Source organism: Cricetulus griseus, chromosome 2, assembly GCF_003668045.3.
Source record: "Cricetulus griseus strain 17A/GY chromosome 2, alternate assembly CriGri-PICRH-1.0, whole genome shotgun sequence".
NCBI classification, from domain to species: domain Eukaryota; kingdom Metazoa; phylum Chordata; class Mammalia; order Rodentia; family Cricetidae; genus Cricetulus; species Cricetulus griseus.
The window spans coordinates 304,175,865-304,199,091 of NC_048595.1; the positions used below are offsets into that span (position 1 = coordinate 304,175,865).

Sequence of the window (23,227 nt, forward strand, 5' to 3'; positions counted from 1 at the left end):
TAAAATGGGGCTTGTATAAAATTCATAGGTAAACACCCATTTAATATGCATCAGGCCATGATTCAAGTCCAAGAGCCAAAGACAGCAATCAACACACACAGTTTTACTCTGTGGTTAGAATGGGAATGTTCCCTCTAGGCTGAGGCTTTGAATACTTGGTCTCTAGCAGGTGGTGCTGCTTGAAGAGATCATGTGGTCATTCAGCCTTCCTAGAGGAAGTGAGTCACTGGAGATGGGGTGTTGGTGTTCATAGCCTCGACCAACTTTCAGCCTCTTTTCTCTGCTTCATGAGAACAGTTCTCTGGAAGTTTCTTCCTGCAGCAGATGGGAACAAATACAGAGACCCATAGCCGGACATTACAAAGAGAGTGAGACACCTTGGACACTAAGCCCTAAATGGAATGTTTCCTTTAGAAAGAGATCTTTGAATTTAACTCTTTGTTTAGCTTTTTTTTTTCTATGATCAGTAATAATTTGTAACCAAACCCCCTAAACAACAAACATCCATAAACCATTTGGGGAGGGATGTGGGCATACTTTTCTAGGCTACTTCCTGCTGACGGGGGCGCTGATAATCTTTGGGGGATCCTGAGAAAATTTAGGATTATGGTCAAATCCTTAATGGAGTATTCTTTGAGGCTGGATCACCTCAACCAGTTACCCTGAAGCTATTCTGGATACTGGATCACCTGGATCATTGCTTTCATAGGAGACCTCTCAGGGGTCTTATTTGATCAAACCATATTAGCCTGGAAGGAATCCACAGCTTTTCATCTTCTGGGGAAACAAAAACAGAACCTCTTTTCCAAAGCACATATCCTCAGACCCCAATTTTGAAGTCAACCTTTATGTTGGCTTAGTTTAGTAAATCCCAGAATCAAATGTATCTTTGTAGTTAGTTCATTAACAGTCAAAAAATTCAAAGAAAACATAATAATATTCATAATCTAGACTCTGTATTTTCAAACTTTACATGGCTTATTTTTATATTACTTTTGCCTCTCTGTACTGAGGCCTGTGTGAGACTGTGGAAATCCACCATGCAGTTTAGCTCATGGCGGCTGGCCGCAAGCTCCATTCATCTTTCAGGAAGCTGTTGGGAGATTAGTTTCTGCACTGCTTCTGACATGAGACTGAGACTCGGAAGCCCAGTGAGGCTGCCTTTTTATTTTTTTTAAAGCTTTCTCAGGCCCTATGGAAGTTTAAGTCAGTATGCCATTTGTAAGTGGGGATTTTTTTGTGAGTCCTGGCTGATTCCTCAGCTGCTTTTAAAATAATCACTCTGAAGTTTAATTTAATTATAAATTGTTTGGTCAATGGCTCAGGCATATCACTAACTAGCTCTTACAATTAAATTAACCCATTTAGTTCACATTTTACCATGATGCTCGTTACCTTACCATAACCATAATGGTTTGTTACCTCACATTTTGCTTCTCCAGTGCTTACAAGGCATCTCCTAGACTCCACCTTCTTTTTCTCTATATCTTTGTTTGGATTTCCCATCTGGCTCTATTCTCCCTGGCTACTGGCCAAATCAGCTTCTTTATTAACCAATGGCAATAAAACATATTTAGCATACAGAAGGGCATCTCACATCAGGGTAGTGACAATGAAGGAAAGTTTTTAAGCTAACCAATCCAGCTACCACTCAGCTGAAAACCAGGGCTATGAGTTAGCTCACCCACCTTCCTTCTCAGGTGAACTGCAGGGACATGTAAAGGGAATAAACTTACAGATACAAAACTTCAGGATCTCCATAACAAAGATAACTACAAGATATCCAAGAGGAGTCCCAGTGAGAGCCCAGTACTGATGGTGTAGCAGAAACCAGAGGCCTCAAACCAGACCACTGAATACTTACTAGTAAAGATGTATGAACTAAAGGGTACATTGTGTGACTCACTGGGCCACACTACAGCCTCCATGCTGAGAATTTGTTTGGTTTTTGGCTGTTAATTTAAATTTTGTTTTGTTTTGGGGGAGGAGGTTGCAAAGGCAGAAAGCAGATGTGCAGGAATGGTAAATGAGTGATAATGGGATGTATAATGAGAAATCCACAAAGAAGCAATAAAAGTTACAAAAATACCTAACACAAATCAATCAATAGTAGTAAGTAAGAAGTAAACAAAAGAAAATCAATGGATAGGGTAGAATGGACTGGCCAGGGAGAAAAGTACACAAAATGAACAATGTGGCTATGGCAGGCAGTGTGTGAGCTACTTGAAGTTTTGATAGTGGATAATAATCAGTGGGTTTCCTAATTCACTAAACAAGACAAGAATTCTTGCAGTACTTGAACCCATAGCCTTGTGCATGCTGTAGGCATATGCTCACCAATAAGGTAGACCCTAAGCCCTCTAAGAGCATTTTCACCTAGGCTGTCTTGACCTGATTTTATTTATGCCGAAACTTTGGGGAGATGACTAGAATTGTTCTTAAACAACAATGTTTTACAAGTATTGTAAAAGTAAGGTTTCTCTTTCTAAAGGATTTCCTATCTCTGTGTTGTGACAGGTAACTCTGCCAGAAACAGATTGTTTATTGCTCCTGGGGAATATGGGAAACACAACTTACAGCAGAGTACACACACACTGAAAACTCCACAAAGCAAAAGTGAGATTGTGATAAGGTTATAAAAAAGTAGACAACAACCTGTATTGGTAAGAGTGATATCAAATATAGAATAAAAGACACAGGAAATCAATCGTAATTATCCATGGCAACATAGCAAATATTAACCCTGGGTGGTTTCCCCTCATCACCCAGCAGTCAGAATACAGTGTGAATTTGAAATAGAAACTCATTTCACTCTCACACAACATAATTATGAGGTAAATTTTCTGGAAAAACAATGCATGCAATAGATTCCAAAGTCAAGTGGAAGTGATTTTTAAATTATTTGCTATTTTGGGTTATTCAAAACAGGCAAATGATGATTTTATAGTTATATTATCACATTTGAAATGAATGAAAGAATAAATGAATTCATATAAAGTGAAGCATATTGAGATGGTAATTGGCTGTAAACAGAAAGGTGGGGTAGTTTGTTATATAAGCTTTCATCTCTGGTGCAACTTTGTGTTTTAAAATTTACAAGTGTTTTGTGAATAACTATAAATATTCAAATATATAGTAAATAAATTTCTGAGCAAAATGTTCACAGTAGATTATCAAGTCCAAGCTTTCATTGTTATGGGCTTACATAGTCCCACTTAACCAATAATCATGTGCTGACTGAAGATAATGTAGAAAGTGCGACTAGGCAACCTTACTTGACTCAGAGGGGGCTGGGCTTTACCAAGGTCACATCTGAGTTGAGCATATCTGCAGAGGCTCTTCAGGTCCCCTAATGCAAACTATATAATCTTTATTGTGAGAATAATGAAAAACAGTTTATTTATGACTATTTTAGGGCAATATCTGTCAATTGGGTTGTTTTAAATTTTAATATCCTTTTTTTAAAAATGTAGTATTTACATTCTTTTGTTGTTGTTCTTGTTGTCTTCTAGAAACACCTATTTTTTTTAGGGGGGGGAAGAAGTATGGGATCATTTTCTCCCTGTCATCATAGTTGGAATAATTCAAGTTAAAACCCCTGGTATTGGAAAAGATGATTCTTCATTCTTTAGCTCATGCAACTAATCAGTGAACATAAAAAAAAAAAAAAAAAACAACTGGATATGACTTGTCCAGCCCTGATATCCACCCCATCTGTGATCTGCTGGAGCACATCAAGGGACCTGACCTGAGACCCAAAGCTTCGGGTTTTCCACAACACAGGGCAACAACAGGATATCCAGGAAGAGTCCTCTTCTTACCAGGAAGAGGGCCCACATCAATAGTGTAATAGAAACCAAAGGCCTCGAACCAAACCAATGACTTTTTGCAATGAACACTTGCAAGTAAAGATATATGGACAAAGGGGTTCACAGAGTGACACACTGTGTCACACTGAAGCTTCATGATGAGATGGTCAAGTTTTTTATTGACAATCTTTTTATTTTCTTTTAATTTTTCCTTTTTTCTCTTAAATTTTGTTTTATTCGTGAGGTGTGCAGGGGTGGAGGGCAGATTCAAAGGGATGTGGAAATGAATGGGATCATGATATATGATGTAAAAGACACATCAAATAAGTAATTTTTTTAAAAAAATTATACATTGAGTTCAGCATCTTTAAACTGAAGAAATATTTCTTTTCAGGTATTCCATAAAAACTTGCCAATTTTCTTGGATGTTTTTGAACCAAAAGAATGTCGTCCTTTCCTCCAGGAACTCTGAAATGGAGAAGCAACTGTTGACACTTGATTTCCCTTTAGCAAATGACTGGGTGGAATCAATATTAATGACTCGCAGAAAATGACAAATGCAGGGGAAATGTCAAATATATCAGATGATTTAGTATCAAGTAAAAATAAATGTTAACAGATTTATAATTTTTCTTCTTCATTCTCAAAATAAGTTACAGCTGTTTCTTCCAAAATACAAAGAAAATTTAACACCAAGACAGCAGTGTTTAGCAGCACTCACCAGAGCATTTGTTACATGCTGCTAGCTATACAGTAGTTTTGATAGGTATATATTCAATAGTGAAAGCCAGCTTTTGAAGAACTAGATGATAATCAGATAATGACTGTCTCCAAGCAGGTTGAGAGATAATTAATAATCAAGCCTGAAAATGCTGTAGACATAGGATCAATCAAGGCTTGGGGAAAAAAAGCCAAGCATACCATGTCCTGTCCTCGAGTTCATCAATGGCAAAAGATGGTGGGTTGACACAAACTTGACATCTTGCTCAGGACAGGAGCAGAGTGCAGAGTGGGGAGTATTTCTGCATGAATTGTTTCTCTTTTTCTTAGTAATACATCATTGTAATATTTTTATATTTTGAAAATAGTCAAATTTTCATTGGAGGGAAGCATAAAAGAAAGATTCAAAATCACTATCAATATGAGCATCTAAATATGACCCTGGTAAGATCTTGGTATGTCATTGACAGAAACCCGAACCATACACTACATTTACTTTTCTTGGCAAACCAACCTCCCACAACAATAAGTGTTTTATAAGATTCCTTAAATTGCTGCATGGGTATACTATACCATAACCAGTTTTTGATAATTAGATATTTAATATACTTTAGCTTTCACTATTATTAATTATGGCAACCTATTAAATTTTATTCTCTGGTATTCTAATTTTATTTCAAATAAGGATACAAAAGGAGAAGATTTTTTTAAAGGAGTATCTATTGTATAAATATGACCACTCATAGAAATTATAAAAGTGGCCATTTGTCAGTTCTGTATAGCTTGATATAATATTTATTTAATCATTACATAATTTCATGTCTATTAAAAATCATAATTTTGCAGAGTTATAATTTTAGCATATAAATATGTTATAGAAAACAATGCATTTAATTTTTATAAAAGCTTTTTTTCTGAATATCTGCAAAATGTGTTCCAGAATATTCTTTAGCATCTTATTGCATATCAGGAGCTTTTCAGGTCAACTTTGAAATAAAGTAAACTGGAAATAAATAAAAATGTTTTCTATCAAGATAATCACCTAGTAAAATACAGGGTTAACAGAAACAAAGCCACTCTGGGTTTTTTTTTTTCTTTTTCTTTTTTAATCTTTTTAACTAATGTACACAGTAGCAGGTTTCTTTTAAATCTTCATGTATATATACCATTGTGCATTAACATAATGGCATATTTATGACAAATGGATAAAAAACTGTGGTATACATGCACAATGTAATTTTATTTAGACAGGAAAAAGGTAACATTTGTATAAAATGAATGGCACTGGAGATATTTCAGTAAGTGAAATAATCCAGATGCATCAAGAGAAGCATGACATTTTTTCTCTCATGAGATATGAAGTAGAGGGTATCTAGGTTGGTGTCACCTCATAGAGCCAGACATGGCCCCATATTGAATGTCACCATGACTGAAGGTGGCACCATAGGCCATCCAGATTAGCATGGCCCTGGCAGAAGCGTGGCCCTCAGACACCAAGATCAATCAGGCAATGATATCCATGACGGACAGCCTTGAACTCTCTTGCTAGAGTTGTCCTTCAAAACAGAAGAAAACTAGACCCAATAACTGCTGAATATAGAGGAAATTGTGTGTCTTGGGAGAATGTTGCTTCTTTGTTAATGAGTCCAATTTAGTGGAACAAAATCTAAAGACCCTTGCATCCTATTGATCAACATGGATTAAAGCTGAGTATCAACAATAGTAGAAACAACAGAAAGCTTACAAACAAATGAAACTGAACCCTCTACTGAATTAAAAATGGGTCAAGATAGAAATTAGGCAAAAAATTAAAGCCTTCTGGAATTCAATGAGATTGAATGCACAGCATAGCCAAACTTATGGGCCACAAAAGAAGGTGTGTTGAAAGCACTAAGTGCCTATACAATAACAACAAAAACAAGACAAAAGAACAACAACAACAAAATGGAGAGATCTCATATTAGTAATTTAAAAGCATATGGAGGAGAAGTAGATATAGGAGAGAAGGGAAGAGGGTGTAATTGGAAGGAGATGAGGGACGGGAAGCTGTGGTTGGGATGTATTGAATAAGACAAGAATAAATAAATAAAATAATTAAAAAGAAAAAGAAATAAAGGGGGAACATAACAGTAGATACTAAGGGAAACACATGTCAAATACCCTGCATAGCAAATATTTACATTATAATTCATAACATTAGAAAAATTGCAGTTGTGAAGTAGCAATGAAAACAATTTTATGGTTGGGGGGTCATCACAACATGAGGAACTGTTGTTCCTAAGACTCACAGCATTAGGAAGGGTGAGAACCTCTGACTTAGTAAAATAAAAGCAGTCATTAAAAGGAAAACGAGATTTAGGACCAGATGGTTTTAGTGCAGAATTCTACCAGACTTTCAAAAAAAAGTTAATGCCAATCGTCCTCAAATTATTCCACAAAATAGAATCAGAAAGGACATTGCCCAATTTGTTTTACAAAGCCCAATTGCCCTGATACACAAATCACATAAAGACTCATTAAACAAAAGGAATTACAGACAATTTTCCTATATGACTCATAGATGCAAAAATACTCAATAAAATATTTGGAAACCAAATCGAAGAATACATCAAAAAAGATCAAGTAGGTTTCATCCCAGAGATGCAGGAAGGTTTCAACTTATGTAAATCAATAAATTTAATTTGCCATATAAACAAAGTGAAAGACAATAATCACATGATTATGTCATTAGATGCAGAAATGGCCTTTGACAAAATCCAACACCAATTCATAATAAAAATCCTGGAGAATTTAGAGACTCAAGGGATCTACCTCAACATTATAAAAACAATTTACAGCAAGTCCATACCCAACATCAACTTAAATGGGAAGAAACTCAAAGCAATTCCATTAAAACCAGGATCAACATAGTTTTTTGATTAATTTTTTTCATATATTTTACATCCAGAGCAGTTTCCCCTCTCTTCTCTTTTCCCTTCCACTCCCTTATTCTTTCCCCCCATTTCCATCCATTCCCCCTCCATTCAGAAAGGGGCAGGCCTCCCACGGGCATTAACAAATCAAATTAAGGCAGGACCAAGCTCCTCCCCCTGCACCAAGGCTGGCGTAGGCAACCAAGGATGGAGAATGCGTTCTCAAAAGCCAGATAAAGCACCCAGAAAGGCCCTGATTCCATTGCTAGAAGCCCCACAAACAAACCAAGCTACACATCTGTCACCCACATGAAGAGCACCTAGGTTTGTCCCATGAAGGCTCCCTATCTGTTGGTCCAGAGTCCAGGAACTTCCAGGAGCCCAGGTCAGCTGTTTCTGTGGAGTCTCACTTCATGACCTTGACTCTCCCTTGCTCATACAGTCCCCCACTCTCAACAACAGGACTCCTGGAACTTGGTCCAGTGCTTGGCTGTGGATCTCTGCATCTGCTTCCTTCAGTTACTAGATGAAGGCTCTTTCATGACAATTAAGGTAGTCACCAATCTGATTCAGGAGAAGGCCAATTGAGGCACCCTCTCCACACTATTGCTAGGAGTCTTAGCAGGGTCATCTAGGTGGATTCCTGAGGGTTTCCCTGGCACCAGGTTTCTCACTAACCCTGAAATGCCTCTTCTATCAAGATATCTCTTTCATTACTCTGCCCCTCCATTCTTCCCTCAACTCAGTCAATCCCATCCCTCCTGTTCCCATTCTTCCCTCTTCCCCACCCCTAGTTTACCCAGATCTATTTCCCCCTCCCAAGGAAATCCATGCATTCCCCTTGTGGCCCTCCTTGTTACCTAGCCTTTCTGGGGCTGTGAATCATAACATGGTTATACTTTACTTTACAGCTAATAACGACTTGTGAGCACACATATTTGTGTTTCTGGATCTGGGTTACCTCATTCAGGATGATTTTTTTACCTAGTTCTATCCATTTACCTGCAAATTTCAAGATGTCATTGTTTTTTATGGTTAAAAGGTGTATATTTGGAATTAGCCAGCTGGACTCAGTTTAGATGATCCCAATTTTGTTGGCAACATCCAGAGCATCATAATCAGGAGCCAACCAAACTTATGCCTTCTTCTCTCCATCAGGATTTATGAGGCTGTTGACTTTGGCCACATCAATGTCATAGAGCTTCTTCACAGCCTGTTTGATCTGATGCTTGTTGGCCTTGACGTCCACAATGAACACAAGTGTGTTGTTGTCTCCTATCTTCTTCAAGGCTGACTCAGTGGTCAGGGGGAATTTGATGATGGCATAGTGGTCAAGCCTGTTTCTCCTGGGTGCGCTCTTTCCTGGGTATTTGGGCTGCCTCCAGAGCCTTAGGGTCTTGAATCACTGGAAGGTGGATGATGTGCGGATCTTCTTCTTTTTGTGGCTGTGGATGCCTTTCAGCACTGCCTTCTTGGCTTTTTAGGCCTTCGCTTTGGATTCAGCTTTGGAAGGGGCAGGAGCTCCCTTCTTTGTTTTCAGTGCCATCTTGGTGGGGAAAAAAAAGTCATTGTTTTTTACCACTGAGTAGTACTCCATTGTGTACATGTACCAAATTTTCTTTATCTGTTCTTCAGTTGAGGGATATCTAGGTTGTTTCCAGGTTTGGCTATTACAAATAATGCTGTTGTGAACATAGTTGAGCAAGTATTCTTATGGTGTGATTGGGTGTCCTTTGGTTATATGCCTAAGATTAGTATATCTGGGTCTTGAGGTAGATTGATTCCCAATTTTCTGAAAAACCACCATACTGATTTCCAAAGTGGCTGTATAAGATTACACTCCCACCAGAAGTGAAGGAGTGTTCCCTTTACTCCATATCCTCTCCAGCATAAGTTGTCATTAGTGTTTTTTCTCTTAGTCATTCTTCAGGTGTAAGACAGTATCTCTGAGTTGTTTTGATTTGCATTTTCCTGATGGCTAAGGACGTTGAACAATTCTTTAAGTGAATCTCAGCCATTTGAGCTTCTTCTGTTAAGAATTTTCTGTTGAGATCAGTAACCAATTTTTAAAATTGGATTATTTGTTATTTTGCTGTATAGTTTCCTGAGTATTTTGTATATTTTGGAGATCATCTCTCTGTCAGATATAGAGTTGGTGAAGATTTTTTTCCTTTTATGTAGGATGATGTTTTGTCTAATTTACCATGTTCTTTGCCTTATAGAAGCTTTCCAGTTTCATGAGGCCCTATTTATTAATTGTTGATTTCAGTGTCTGTGCTACTGGTTGTCAGGAAGTTGTTATTCAGGAAGTTGTCTCCTGTGTCAATGCATTCAAGGCTACTTCCCACTTTCTGTTCTCTCAGGTTCACTGTAATTGAGGTCTTTGATGCACTTCGACTTGAGTTTTGTGTATGGTGTAGATAAGGATCTATTTGTATTCTTCTAAATGTTGACAACCAGTTACACAAGCAGCACTTGTTGAAGATGCTTTCTTTTTCCATTGTTTAATTTTGACTTCTTTGTCAAAAATCATGTGTTCTTACCTGTGTGCATTTAAGTCAGGGACCTCAATTTGATTCCATTGATCCACCTGTCTGTTTTCTTGCTAATACCATGCTGACTTTATTACTATAACTCTATAGTAGATTTTGAAATCAGAGATAGGGATGCCTCCAGAAGTTCCTTTATTGTACAGGATTGTTTTAGCTATCCTGGGTTTTTTGTTTTTCCATATGAAGGTGAGCATTCCTTTTCAAGTTCTGCAAAGGATTATGCTGGAATTTTGATAGGGTTTGCATTGAACCTGCAGATTGCTTTTAGTAAGATTCTCATTTTTATTATTTTAATCAAACTGATCCATGAGCATGGAAAATCTGTCCATTTTCTGATTTCTTGAGTTTTCTTCAAAGACTTAAAGTTCTTGAAATACAGTCCTTTCACTTGTTTGTTTAGAGTTATCCCAAGATATCTTCTATTATTTGTGGCTATTGTAAGGGTGTTGTTTCCCTGATTTCTTTGTTAGCCCATTTAACATTTGTATATAGAAGAGTTACTGATTTTTTTTTTTTAGTTAATCTTCTATCCAGCCACATCACTTAAGGTGTTTATCAGCTGTAGGAGTTCCCATGTAGAATTTTTAGGACCATTTATGTACATTTTGTTATTTTGCAAACAGCAAAAGTTTGACTTTTTCCTTTGAAATTTGTATTCCCTTCATCTCCTTTTGTTGTCTTATTACTCCAGTTAGAACTTCAAGTACTATATAGAATAGATGTGGAGAGAGTGGACAGCCTTGTCTTGTTCCTGATTTTAATGGAATTTCTTTGAGTTTCCATGCAATTTGCTGTTGGCTTGTTGTATATTGCTTTTATTATATTTAGCAGTGGTTCTGGTAATCCTGAACTCTCCAACACCTTCATCATGAAAAGTGTTGGATTTTGTCAAAGGCTTTGTCAGCATCTCCTGGGATGATCATGTATTTTTTTTTTCTTTCAGCTTGTTTATAGGGTGTATTACATTCACAAATTTTCATATGTTGGACCATCCCTGCCTCTCTGGGATGAAGCCTACTTGATCATGGTGGATGATTTTTTGCATGTGTTTTTGGATTCCATTTGCCAGCATTTTGTTGAGTATTTTTGTATCAGTGTTCATGTGGGAAATTGCTCTGTTATTTTCTTTGTTGCATCTGTTTGTGATTTGGGTATTAAGGTAACTGTAGCCTCTACAAAGGATTTAGCAATGTCCCTCCTATTTCTATTTTGTGAAATAATTTGAGGAGTATTGGGGTTAGCTTTTCTTTGAAAGTCTGGTAGAATTCTGTGCTGAAACCATCTGGCCCTGGGCTTTTTTATTTTTAATTTTTTGATTGGGAGACTTTCAATTGACTGCTTTTATTCCTTAAGGATTATAGGTCTGTTTATATTGTTTATCTGGTCTTGATTTAATTTTGGTATGTGTTACTTATCAAGAAAATTGTCCATTTCTTTTAGATTTTCCAATTTTGTGGAGTACAAGTTTTTGATTCTCTGGATTTCCTCCAAGTCTAGTATTATGTCTCCCTTTTTGTTTTTGATTTTGTTACTTGGATATTCTTTCCCCAACTTCTAGCTAGCTACTATAAGCGTTTGAATATCTTGTTTATTTTCTCAAAGAACCAACTCTGTTTCATTGATTCTTTTTATTGTTTTCTTTGTTTCTTTTTATTGATTTCAGCAATGCATGATTATTTCCTTATGTCTACTCCTCCTAGGTGTGTTTACTTCTTTTCGTTCTAGAGCTGTCAGTTGTGCTGTTAAGGTTCTAGTGTGAGATTTCTCCAAATTCTTAATGTAGGCACATAGTGCTTTGAACTTTTCTCTTAGCACTGCTCTAATTGTGTCCCATAAGTTTGGATATATTGTGCATTCATTTTCATTGAAATTTAGGAAACCTTTAATATCTTTATTTCTTCCTTGACAGTTGCGAGTTGTTCAGTTTCTATGAGTTTGTAGGTTTTCTGTATTTTGTGATGTTGTGTTGTGTTGAGATTTGCTTTGGGACCAAGTATGTGGTCAATTTTAGAGAAGGTTCCATGTGGTGCTGAGAATAAGGTACATTCTTTTATGTTTGGGTGAAATTTTTGTAGATTCTTGTTAAGTTCATTTGAGTAATAAGGTCTTTTATTTCCCTTATTTCTCTGTTTAGTTTCTGCCTGGCAGATCTGTCCATTGGTGGTAGTGGTATGTTGAAGTGTCCCACTATTAACGTGTAGGTTTTGATGTGTGAATTAAGCTTTAGCAATGTTTCTTTTTTCAAATGTGTGTGCTCTTGTATTGGGAGTATTGATATTTAAATTTGAGACTTTATCTTCATGGATTTTTCCTTTAATGAATATGAAAAGCCTTTCTCCATTTCTTTTGCTTAATTTTAGTTTGAAGTCTAATTTGTTAGATATTAGGATAGCTACATCAGCTTGCTTCTTAGGTCCATTTGACTGGAAAATCTTTTTCCAACCCTTTATTCTGAGGAAATGTCTGTCTTTGAAGTTGTGGTGTGTTTCTTGTATACAGGAGAAGGATGGCTCCTGCTTTCATGTGTGTTATGTCAGTCTGTGCCCTTCTATTGGTGAATTGAGTCCATTGATATTAAGAGATATTAATGACCAATGATTGCTAATTCCTGTTACTTTTTGGTTTTGGTAGATGGTAGTGGTTTTGTGTGTGTTTCCCTTCTTTGAGTTTTGCTGGTGTAAAATTATTTAATGACCTGGATTTGTGGGTGCAGCTATCTTCATTGGATTGGAATTTACCTTCTAGTACTTTCTGTAGGGCTGTATTTGTGGGTAGATTTTGTTTAAATGTGGTTTTGTCTCTAAATATCATGTTTTCTCCATGTATAATAATTGAAAGTTTTGCTAGGTATAGTAGTCTAGGCTGCCATTTGTGGTCTCTTGGTGTCTGCAAAATGTTTGCTCTTTCGGCTTTTGGAGTCCCTATTAAGAAGTTGGGTATATAATTCTGATGGGTATGCCTTTATATATTGTAGTGATAAAGTACTTATGATTTATTAAAGCTTTTCTGAGGATTCAGAAAGCAAAGTCAGCCGCAAACGATAGAAGCCAGGCACACACCATTAATCCCAGCAGCCAGAAGCTAGGAGGTGATGGTACATTCCTTTGACCCTAGAACTCAGGATTAAGAGTTAGACAGACTGATCCACTGGACTAGGCAAGCTTGGGCCTGTTTCCAGTCAGCCTTCCTCTGCCCTGCTGAGAGACATCTGAGACCTGGGGACTTCTCACAGTGGCAAATCCCATCTAGGTGAGATCCAGCCCACCCAGAGGCCACCTAGGTGCCAATACCAGTCCTGAATCCATCCAAAGGAAGTGGAGAGATATCAGAGTATTGGACCTGTTTGCACCCACTGGAAGGGAGCCTTGGTCCCTTACTCACCAGGAGAAAAAGAGACTCTCTCTACATGCACCAGAAGAAGGAATGAGAAGAAGACAATATAAAAATGCATTTAACAAGAGAAAAATCACTATGACACCACTGGAATCTAGGGACTCTAAGCCAGCACGACCTGAACATCACAACACATATGAAGCAGAAAAGAATAATTTAAAAATATCTTCATGAACATCTATGCCCCAAATACAAAGGCACCCACATTTGTAAAGGAAACATTACTAAAGCTCAAATCACACATAAAACCTCACACACTTATAGTAGGAGACTTCAACACTCCACTCTCACCTCTAGATAGGATCACCAGACAGAAACTAAGCAAAGAAACAAAAGAACTATTAGATGCTATGAACCAATTGGGTTTAACAGATATCTATAGAAAATTCCATGTGAACACAAAAGAATATACTTTCTTCTCGGTGCCACATGGAACCTTCTCTAAAATTGACCACATACTCCGCAATGTAGCAAACTTACACTGATACAAAAGCCCCCCAACCAAAAAAAGCCCAGGGCCAGATGGCTTCACTGCAGAATTCTACCAGAAATTCAAAGAAGATCTAATACCAGTACTCCTCAAATTGTTCGACACAATAGCAGCAGAAGGGACATTGCCAAGCTCCTTCTGTAAGGGTACAATTACCTTGGTACCCAAGTTTCAAAAAGACACAATGAAAAAAGAGAATTATAGACCAGTATCCCTTATGAACATTGATGCAAACATATTCAACAAAATACTGGCAAATCTAATCCAAAAACACATCCAAGAAATCATCCACCATGATCAAGTTGGCTTTATCCCAGGAACACAGGGATGGTTCAACATACAAAAATCCATCAATGTAATCCACCATATAAACAAACTGAAAAAGAAAAACCACATGATCATCTCTCATCTCACTAGATGCTGAAAAAGCCTTTGATAAAATCAAGCATCCCTTCATGATAAAAGGTCTTGGAGAGATCAGGAATAACTGGAACATACCTAAACATGATAAAAAGCAATATACAGCAAAAAAAAGCCAACATCAAACTAAACGGAGAGAAACTCAAGGTGATTTCTCTAAAATCAGGAACAAGACAAGGCTGTCCACTCTTTACATATGTCTTCAATATTATACTTGAAGTCCTAGCTAGAGCAATAAGACAACAAAAGGAGATCAAGCGGAAACAAACTGGGAAGGAAGAAGTCAAACTTTCACTATTTTCAAATGATATGATAGTTTATATAAGTGACCTGAAAAACTCTACCAGGGAACTACTACAGTTGATAAACACCTTCAGCAAAGTGGCAGGATACAAGATTAACTCAAAAAAATCAGTAGCCCTACTATATACAGAAAATAAATGTACTGAGAAAGAAATCAGAGAAACATCACCCTTTATCATAGCAACTGACAACATAAAATATCTTTGGATAACACTAGCCAGAAAATAAGAAAGACCTGTATAGTAAGGTCTTTAAAGTCTTTAAAGAAAGAAATTAAAGAATATACCAGAAAATGGAAAGATCTCCCATGCACTTGGGTAGGGAGGATGAACATAGTAACAATGGCAATCTTGCCAAGAGCAATCTCCAGATTCAATGCAATTCCCATTAAAATCCAACACAATTCTTCACAGAACTTCAAATGGAATAATTCTCAACTTCATATGGAAAAACAAAAAAACCAGGATAGCCAAAACAACCCTGTACAATAAAGGAACTTCCGGAGGCATCACCATCCCTGACTTCACTCTATTGTATAGCCATAGTCCTGAAAACAGCTTGGTATTGGCACAAAAATAGACAGGTTACCAATGGAATTGAATTGAAAACCTTGATATTAACCCACATACCTATGAACACCTGAGTTTTGACAAAGAAGCTAAAGTTATACAATGAACAGAAGAAAGTATCTTCAAAAAATGGTGTTGGCATAACTGGATTCGGACATGTAGAAGATTGCAGTTAGATCCATATCTATTGCCGTGCACAAGACTTATATCAAAATGGATCAAAGACCTCAACATAAATTCAGCCACACTGAACCTCCTAGAAGAAAATGTAGGTGGTACCCTGGGAAAAAATGGTACAGGAGACTGCTTTCTGAACATAACACCAGTAGCACAAACATTGAGATGGATAATTAATAAATGGGACCTCCTGAAACTGAGAAGCTTCTGTAAAGCAAAAGACACAGTCAGCAAGACAAAATGCCAGCCCACAGAATGGGAAAAGACATTCACCAACCCCACATCTGTCAGATAACCAAAATATACAATGAACTCAAGAAGCTAGCCACCAAAACACCAAACAATGCAATTAAAAGTTGGAGTGCAGCTGGGTGGTGGTGGCGCATACCTTTAATCCCAGCACTGTGGAGGCAGATGCAGGAGGATCTATGTGAGTTTGAGACCAGCCTGGTCTACAAGAACTAGTTCTAGGATGGCCTCCAAAGCCACAGAGAAACCCTGTCTCTAAAAACCAAATAATAATAATAATAATAATAATAATAATAATAATAATAATAATAATGGTTGGAGTGCAAAACTAAATAGAGAATTCTCAACAGAGGAATCCAAAATGGCTGAAAGACACATAAGAAAGTGTTCAACATCCTTAGCCATCAAGGAAATGCAACTCAAAACTACTCTGAGATACCATCTTATTCCTGTCACAATGGCTAAAATTAATAACACCAATGACAATCTATGCTGGACGGGATGTGGAGAAAGAGGAACTCTCCTCCATTGCTGATGGGAGTGCAAACTTATACAACTACTTTGGAAATCAGTATGCCGATATCTCAGGAAAATGGCAATCAGTCTACCCCAAGATCTACCAATTCCTCTCTTGGACATATACTGAAAGTATGCACACTCACACAATAAGGACATAAGTTCAACTATGTTCATAGCAGCATTATCTGTAATAGACAGAACCTGGAAGCAACCTAGATGCCCCTCAACTGAAGAATGGATAGAGAAAATGTGGCATATTTACACAATGGAGTTACTCAGTGGAAAAAACAATGGAATCTTGAAATTCACAGGCAAATGAATAGAACTAGAAGAAACCATCCTGAGTGAGGTAACCCAGTCACAAAAAGACAAACATGGTATGTACTCACTCATTTTTGATTTTGAGACATAGAGTAAAGGATCACTAGTCTATAAGCCACACTACCAGAGGAGCTAGAAAACAAGAAGGACCCCAAGAGAAGATTGCATAGTCTTTAAATGAAGCGGATGGGGACAAGAAGCCCTGACCAAAGTGGGAGCCCTGGGGCAGGGAGAGGAAAGAGAGCCTTCATTCTGTTGCTGTTCGAAGCAGAATCAGACAACCACAGCTAAGCACTGAACCACACTACTGGAATTCTGTTGTGGAGAGGGAGGAGAAATGAACAAAGGAGCCAAGACAGGGCTGGAGAGACCTGCAGAAACAGGACATGACCTAATGATATCATGGAGATCCTTGTCATAAAGCTGGGGAAACAGCATTAGACCAAACCAAGTCCTCTGAATGTAGGTGCCAGCTAGGAGGCCAAGACAGTCTATGGGACCTCTAACAGTGGAGACAGTCTTTATCCCTAGAGCACGATGGACTTTGGGAGCCCATTCCCTATGGAAGGATACTATTGTAGCCCAGATACAGCAAGGAGGGCCTAGGTCCTTCCCCTAACGATTTGACAGACTTTGTAGGTTCCCTGGTGGGAGGCCTCACTATCCCTGGGGAGGAGTTGGGGTTGGGTTGGGGGAGGATTGGTGGGGAACAAGGGAGGTTGGGAGGGTGAGGGAATGGGGTGACATGGATATGTAAATATGAGTAGTAAAGAATTAAAAAAACAAAAATATCTTCATGAAAATGATAGAGGGCCTCAAAGGGGATATGAGAAAATCCCTTAAAGAAATAAAAGGAAAAAAAAATACTAAAATTCAACAAATCCCTTAAGGATAGCCAAGAAAATACAATCAAACAGCTGAAGGAAAAAAATCAGACAGTTCAAGACCTGAAATGTGAAATAGAGACAAAAAAGAAAACACAAACTGAGAGAATGCTGGAAATAGAAAAGCTGAGTAAATAATCGGAAACTACAGATGCAAGCATAACCAACAGAATACAAGAGATGGAAGAGAGCATCTCAGGAGTTGAAGATACACTAGGAGAAATAGACTCATGGACCAAAGAAAATCTTAAATCCAACAAATCTCTATTACAAAATATCCAGGAAATATGGGACACTGTGAAAAGACCAAATCCAAGAATAATATGCATAGAAGGTGGTGAAGAAATCAAACTCAAAGGTGCAGAAAACATATTCAAAAAAATCATAGAAGAAAACTTTCCCAACCTAAAGAAAGACATGCCAATGAAAGTACACGAAGCCTACAGAACACCAAATAGAATGGAAGACAAAAAAAAGGTCTCCTCGACACATAATAATCAAAACTCCAAGCATACAAAATAAAGAAAGAATATTAAGAACCGCAAAGGAAAAAGGTCAAGTAACATATAAAGTCAAACCTACCAGAATTGCACCTAACTTTTCCATGGAGACTCTGAAAACCAGCAGGTCCTGGATAGATGTTCCACCGACACTAAGACACCATGGATGTCAGCCCAGACTATTATACCCAGAAAAGCTTTTAATCACCATAGATGGAGAAAACAAGATATTTCATGAAAAAAAAAAACAGATTTCAACAATATATATGCACCAATCCAGGGCTACAGAAAGTTCTGGAAGGAAAACTGCAACCCAAGGAAGTTAACTACAACCAAAAAAAACATATGCAATAAATAATCCCACTTTACGAACAGCCAAAAGAAAAATGGGGTGGAAATGCACACACAATGCACCACCACCACCAAATCCAAAACAAGCAAGAATGAACAATCAATGATCATTAATATCCCTCAATATTAATGGTCTTAACTCCCCTATAAAAAGACACAGGCTAGCAGAATGGATAAGAAGACAAAATCCATCCTTCTGCTGTGTACAAGAAACACACGTCTACTTCAAAGACAGATAGTACCTCAGAGTAAAGGGTTGGGAAAAGATTGTCCAATCAAATGGACCCAAGAAACAAGCGGGGGTAGCAATCCTAATATCTATCAAAATTGGATTTAAACTAAAATCAAACAAAACTGATGAAGGATGTCATTTCATATTCATCACAGAAGAAATCCATCAAGATAAAGTCTCAATTCTGAACATCTATGCCCCAAATAGAAAGGCATCCACATTCATAAAAGAAATATTACTAAAGCTCAAATCATACATAAAACCTCACACACTTATAGTGGGAGACTTCAATACCGCCACACTCTCACCACTAGACAGGAACACAAAACAGAAACTTAACAAAGAAACAAACGAACTAATAGAAGTTATGGCCCAATTGGGTTTAAAAGACATCTATAGAACATTCCATCCAAACACAAAAGAATATACCTTCTCAGCACCACATGAAACCTTCTCTAAAATTGACCACATACTTGGCAACACAGCAAAATTCAATGGGTACAAAAAATTAAAATAAACCCCTGTATCCTGTCACACCATCATGCTTTAAAGTTAAAATTCAACAACAACACAAATTTCAGAAAACCTCCAAATTCATGGAAATTGAATAATTCCCAATTGCACCATCCAAGGGTTAAGGAAGAAATAATAAAAGAAATTAAATATTTCCTAGAATTCAATGAGAATGAGGACACAGCGTACCCAAACTTATGGGACACTTTGAAACCAGTGCTAAGAGGAAAGTTCATAGCGCCAATTGCCCACATGAAGAACTGGAGAATAGTCACACTAGAAAAATTCACAGCTCAGCTGAAAGCTCTAGAATACAAAGAAGCCAATGCACTCTGGAGGAGTGGATGCCAGGAAATAATCAATTGAGGGTTGAAATCAATAAAATATAAACAAGGGAAACAATACAAACGATGTAACTCAGAGTTGGTTCTTTGAGAAAATCAACAAGATTGAAAAACCTTTAGCCAAACTTACCAAACAGCAGTGAATGAACATGCAAATTAAAAAATCAGAAACGAAAAGGGGGACATAACAACAGACACTGAGGAAATCCAGGGAATCATCAGGTCATACTTAGAAAACCTATATTCCTCAAAATTAGAATTTTGAGGAATTTCTGCATAGATATCACTTACCAAAATTGAATAAAAACAGATAAACAATTTAAATAGACCTATCACCCCTAATGAAATAGAAGCAGTCATCAAAAGTCTCCAAACAACAACAAAAAAAAAGCCCAGGGCCAGATGTCTTCAGTATAGAATTCTACCAGAATTTCAAAAAAGAGACAACACCAATTATCTTCAAAGTATTCCACACAAGAGAAGCATAAGGGTCACTTGCAAACTCCTTTTATGAGACTTCAATAACCTTGGTACCCAAGCCACACAAAGACACAACTAAGAAAGAGAACTACAGACCAATATCAGTCATGAACATTGATGCAAAAATACTCAATAAAATACTGGCAAATTGAATCAAAGAACACATCGGAGAAATCATCCACCATGATCAACTAAGCTTCATCCCAGGGATGCAAGGATGGTTCAACATAGGGAAATCCATCAATGTATTCCACCATATAAACAGACTGATAAAGGAAAACCACATGATCATCTCACTAGATGTGAAAAAGCCTTTGGCAAAATCCAACACCCCTTCATGATAAAGGTCTTGGAGAGATCAGGGATAACAGGAACACACCTAAACATAATAAAGGCAATATACAGCAAACCAACAGCCAACATTAAACTAAATGTAGAGAAACTCAACATGATTCCCCAAAATTGGGAACAAGACAAGGCTGTCCAATCTCTCCATACCTCTTCAATATTGTCCTTGAAGTTCTAGCTAGAACAATAAGACAACAAAAGGAGTTCAAGGGGATAAAAATTGGAAAAGAAGAAGTCAAACTTTCATTATCTGCAGATGCTATGATAGTCTACATAAGTAACCCGAAAAACTCTACCAGGGAACTCCTACAGCTGATAAACACCTTCAGGAAAGTGGTAGGATATAAGATTAACTCAAAAAAATCAGTAGCCCTACTACCTACACATGATAAATGTGCTGAGAAAGAAATCAAAGCAACATCACCCTTTACAGTTGCCACAAACAACATAAACTATCTTGGGGTAACACTAATCACAAAAGTGAAAGACCTGTATTGTAATTTTGAGGCTTTAAAAAAGAAATTAAAGAAGACACTACAAAATGGAAGAATCTCCCATGTTCTTGGATAGGTAGGATCAACATAGTAAAAATAGTAAATATTGCCAAAAGCAATCTACAGATTCAATGCTATCCCCATCAAAATCCCAGCACAATTCTTCACAGACCTTGAAAGAACAATTCTCAAATTTATGTGGAAAAACAAAAGACCCAGGATAGCCAAAACAACCTTGTATAATAAAAGAACATCTTGAGGGATCACCATCCCTGACTTCAATCTCCATTATAGAGCTATAGTCCTGAAAACAGCTTGGTATTTGGCACAAAGACAGGCAAGTAGACCAATGGAATCGAATTGAAAACCCTGATATTAACACACACACCTACAAAAACCTGATTTTTGACAAAGAAGCTGAAATTATAAAATGGAAAAAAGCATCTTCAATAAATGGTCCTAGCATAACTGGATGATGGCATGTAGAAGACTGCAGATAGATCCTTATCTATCACCATGCACAAATCTTAAGTCCAAATGGATCAAAGACTTCAACATAAACCCAGCCACACTGGGACTACTAGAAGAGAAGGTAGATGGTACCCTGGGACAAATTGGTACAGGAGACTGCTTCCTGAACATAACACCAGTAGCACAGACACTGAGATCGACAATTAATAAATAGAACCTCCTGAAACCTAGAAGCTTCTGTAAGGCAAACGACACAGTCAGCAAGACAAAACGGCAGTCCACAGACTGGGAAAAGGTGTTCACCAACCCCTCATCTGACCAAGGGCTGATTTACAAAACATACAAAGAACCCAAGAAGCTAGTCTCCCAAACATCAATTAATCCAATTAAAAAGTGGGGTACAGAACTAAATAGACAATTCTCAATAGAGGAATCTAAAATGTCAGAAAGACACATAAGAAAGTGCTCAACATCCTCAGCCATCAGGGAAATGCAAATCAAGACAACTCTATGATACCATCTTACACCTGTCAGAATGGCTAACATCAAAAGCATCAATGAGAGTTTATGCTGGAGAGGATGTGGAAAAGGGGGAATATTCCTCCAGGGCTGGTGGGAGTGCCAACTGGCACAGCCACTTTGGAAATCACTATGGCAGTTTCTGAGGAAAATGGGAATCAATCTACCACTCAATCTACTCTTAGTCATATACCCAAAAGATGTGCATTCAGACAACAAGGACATCTGCTCAAACATGTTCATAGCAGCATTATTTGTTATAGCCAGAAACTGGAAGCAGCTTAGATACCCCTCAACTGAGGAATGGATGGAGAAAATGTGGTACATTTACACAATGGAGCACTGCTTTGTGGAAAAAAAAATCAATGGAATCTTGAAATTGGCAGGCAAATGGATGGAACTAGAAGAAACTATCCTGAGTGAGGTAATCCAGTTGCAAAAAGACAAAAATGGTATGTACTCACTCTTATATGGATTTTAGATCTGGAGCAAAGAAATCACAGCCTAAAATCCACACTGCCAGAGAAGCTAGGAGAGAAGGAGGACCCTAAGAAAGACAAACATGGTCCCCTGGAGAAGGGGAAAAGGACAAGATTTTCTAAGCTAATGGGGATCATGGGAGAGGGGAGACAGAGTTAGAAGAAAGAGAAGGAGGAAAGGGGAGGAGATAGGAGGACAGGAAGGAACAGGAAGATCTAGTCAGGGGAAAAATGGAGGTGTGCAAGAATAGGGTTACCCTCATAGAGGGAGCCATTATAGTTTTAAAGAGAATTCTGGAACTAGGGAAATGTCCAGAGATCTACTAGGTCGACCCCAACTAGCAATCTAAGCAATAATCAAGAGGCTACCTTAAAAGCCCTTCTCTGATAATGAGTTTGATGACTACCTTATATGCCATCCTAGTGCATCACCAGTAGGTGATGGAAGCAGACACAAGAACCCAGAGCTAAAAACTTAGCTGAACTCTGGAATCCAGTTGTAGAGAGGGAGGATTGATGAGCAAAGTGGTCAGGACCAGGCTGCAGAAACCCACAGAAACAGCTGACCTGAACAAGGGGTTGCTCATGGACTCCAGACTAATAGCTGGGAAAACAGCATAGGACTCTTCCAGATACTCTAAAGGAGAAAGTCAGTTTGGAGGTCTGTACAATCTATGGGACTACTGGTAGTGGATCAGTATTTACCCCTAGTGCACAAATGAACTTTGGGAGCCCTCTCATAGAGAGATACTCTGTCAGCCTAGACACACTGAGGAGGGTCCAGGCCCTGCTCCAAATGATATGACAGACTTTGAAGATACTCCAATGAAGGCCTCAGCCTCCCTGGGGAGCAGAAAGGGTTTGGGATGGGGGGGGTCGATGAGGGGCAGGGAAGGAGGGGAGGGATTGGGAACTGGGATTGACTTGTAAAAGAATCTTGTTTCTAATTTAAATTTTTAAAAAAGTAAAGAAAAAAAGAGTTAGACAGACCTCTCTGAGTTCAAGGCCACCCAGGGATACATACAATTGAATCAGTCTAAAAGAGTATCAGATCACACACCTATAATCCCATCACTAGAGTAGTATATAAGACAGGAGCAAGAGTCAGTATGAGGCAATATTCTCCAGCCACACTAAGGAGAAGTTACAGTCTGAATCTTGGTGAGAGATCATAAAGA

General features: G+C 37.9%; 1 pseudogene; it reads right to left on the minus strand.

Annotated features, from left to right (window-relative positions):
* Positions 1-8,495: 8,495 nt before the first annotated feature.
* On the minus strand, positions 8,496-8,987 carry LOC107979216 (annotated as a pseudogene).
* Positions 8,988-23,227: the final 14,240 nt, after the last annotated feature.